Consider the following 2,671-nt stretch of genomic DNA (forward strand, 5'->3'; position numbering starts at 1 on the left):
TTTATGCTTATAGGTATAAAGTAAATAGAGTTCTGATTTTTAAATCCTAGCATGCCTCCCTTTAAGTACTTAAACATGAATTTGCATAACTTATGGATCCAGTGAATATACACAATTCGGGCAATTCCTCTTATTTATTCCTATTCCAACCATAACCAAAAATATCTATAACTCTATGAATTATAGTAATAGTTCTACCTACATATTTTAATAGAGAAGCTTGTTTAGCGCGCTATCATCTAGGTACTTAATTACGAATAATCCATAACAATAAGCTACAACTTATAAAAGTCCAATAAAAACGGTTGATAGTATATCGTTCGACACATTGGCGGCAATACTTGAACTACACGTAAAATACATTAGCCGTGATAATGCCGTTAATGGACGCCAAATATTTGCACATCACTAGTATTGATAACGCGGACGAAATTAAAAGTAATTTTATCTTAATGGTTCGATTCCATGCGCCTGAATGATGGATTTATTGTTTTGTAATGTTTACTAAATTTACTCAATTGAGATATATACAGTATCTAGTTATTATGTACTTACTGTTTAGGTATTGCGAATATATCTAATAATGTTTATTTCTTATTTCTTACCTATGCAGTTAACAAACACATTAATTTTTATTTTTTATTAATCAAGTCATTAAATATTTTAGTGCTTGATTATTAAAACACCTACTTATTTATTTTAATTGGACACAAACATTTATAATGTATAATGAATATTATTGTAAAACATATACGATTTAATTTTATTGCGTAGGTACATATTATAGGTATTTTTTATTCCTTTGCACCATAGAAATCTAAATAACAAGACACATAGAAGTGCTATAATGTCATAATTAGTATGAAAACCACTGTCGCCAAAATCCACACATTTAAAACGATATCTAGACAGTTCACACAAGTAAACTATGCCTTTTATTGGACAGCTTCATTTTAATGAAAACTAACATAAATAATAAATTTCGCATTTTAATATGTACCCTAACTTACGACTTTACGGTTTATTTTAGTATAACATCCCTAGGTACGTAAGATGTTTTGTTTCCTTTTGCTTAGAAACTTCAAATACGAAAAAGTTCGGCTACTCGACAACAGAGGGCGTTAATTTTTGATAGATATAACTTTTAACCTCAACGCATAGAAATAAGGTTGAAATTTCATTAACGTTCATTCAACGCTTTAGTGATGTAAGACTTCATCAGCCTTGTTATCGATAGTTAAGTGATAGTTAACAAATAAGAAATATATAGTTGTTGATTTTAATACAGTGGTAGGCTCATCTCGTGGGCCCACGGCAGACTATACATATAGGTATAAGAAATAAAAACATGTTACGTACTTAAATATTTATTTATCTATATATACAAATAATAAAACAGTGTCTGTACATTATATATTTAAAAAAATGGAGGGGGTTTAGAAACTGAGAGTTTAAATTTGAAAATCTCGAACACCTGATGCAGAACCGCGCCAGACCACCAAAAATTATAAGAGTTATAACAATTACTTAATGTACGTCTTTTTGTTGTGACATTGAAATCATCTTCTTTGAAATGTTTTGAACATATCCTACTATAGCCTGTAGGGAACCAATTTCTTTTCCCAGTCGCGGATATCCATTCGTCCTTAATGTCAGGACGGCGTTGTGGAAATCTACAAAGAATATATTTAACATAAAATAGTTTTGTCAACCTAAGCGAAGCCTATCCTTTACATTATGGCATTATTGTATATTTAATTAATGTGATTCTGTATCGACAGTAAAATTGTCCGAAAATGATTGTATCGATGTACTTAGTTTAAAAAATTATACATATATCAGTTATAAAAATAAAATAGAATTCAAATTAAAATATAATCCAATTATTCCATCAGTCGTCATATTACGCAAAAAAACATCGTATTACGATATCGAAAAATTTTAACACATCACATCACTAGCTTGCGACTATTTACTCTTTATCGTTAACAATGCAGTACATTGCTTCTTGTAATTGTCATTTGATAACATCTGGCAGTTATAACAACCGACCTGTCAGATGTTGACAATAGTAAAAGGCAATGTATAGCTAAACGTGATGAGAGGAACGGTTGACTGTGTCATTCGTATTGCTTGTAAATATTGTTTAATTTTAAGGAAAAACGGCAATATTTATAAACAAAAATACTTGCCGGTGAAATGTTATTACTTTATTAGTATAATTACAATTTATGGAAGAATTTCCGCACTGGGAAATGCTGCAACACACCATGTTTACTCACGCACGTGTCAGAAACAACTGAACAAGCGACCACCAAGCGACGAACAACTTGTGGAATGGAAACCACCTGAGCGGCGACAATGTCACGCGCGCTTACGACTTCTAGTGTCTTGTTATTTAGATTTCTATGCTTTGCACACTTACATTTCCTTATATTTTATTCAAGTATGTAATTTAATTGTCTCATTCCTTGCCGTTAACGCCACCTAGTGGGGAATAGCGTTATTTGTTATCCAATGCAGTCACAACTCACGGATGAATGAAGCACCTTGATAATAGTACGAAGTACATAATATATTCGATAGATGTCGCTGCACTAAAACCGCAGGTCAATGATTTCTCTTGTGGCTATGTTCAGAGCAGTTCTTGTTGACTGTTGTATTTGTACAT

The 2,671-nt window shown here is 31.6% G+C and overlaps 1 long non-coding RNA gene across 1 annotated transcript; it reads right to left on the reverse strand.

The window, feature by feature from the left end:
* Nucleotides 1-1,355: 1,355 nt before the first annotated feature.
* On the reverse strand, nt 1,356-2,354 carry LOC149906371 (uncharacterized). The gene is made up of 2 exons (XR_016456998.1): nt 2,227-2,354; nt 1,356-1,673 (listed from the first exon to the last, which is right to left on the reverse strand). It is a non-coding gene; the product is annotated as an uncharacterized LOC149906371 (long non-coding RNA).
* Between the last annotated feature and the right edge of the window lie 317 nt (nt 2,355-2,671).

This window comes from Colias eurytheme, chromosome 8 (assembly GCF_061535395.1).
Source record: "Colias eurytheme isolate Ceu_HAF_F1 chromosome 8, ilColEury1 Martin Lab GWU primary, whole genome shotgun sequence".
NCBI lineage: Eukaryota > Metazoa > Arthropoda > Insecta > Lepidoptera > Pieridae > Colias > Colias eurytheme.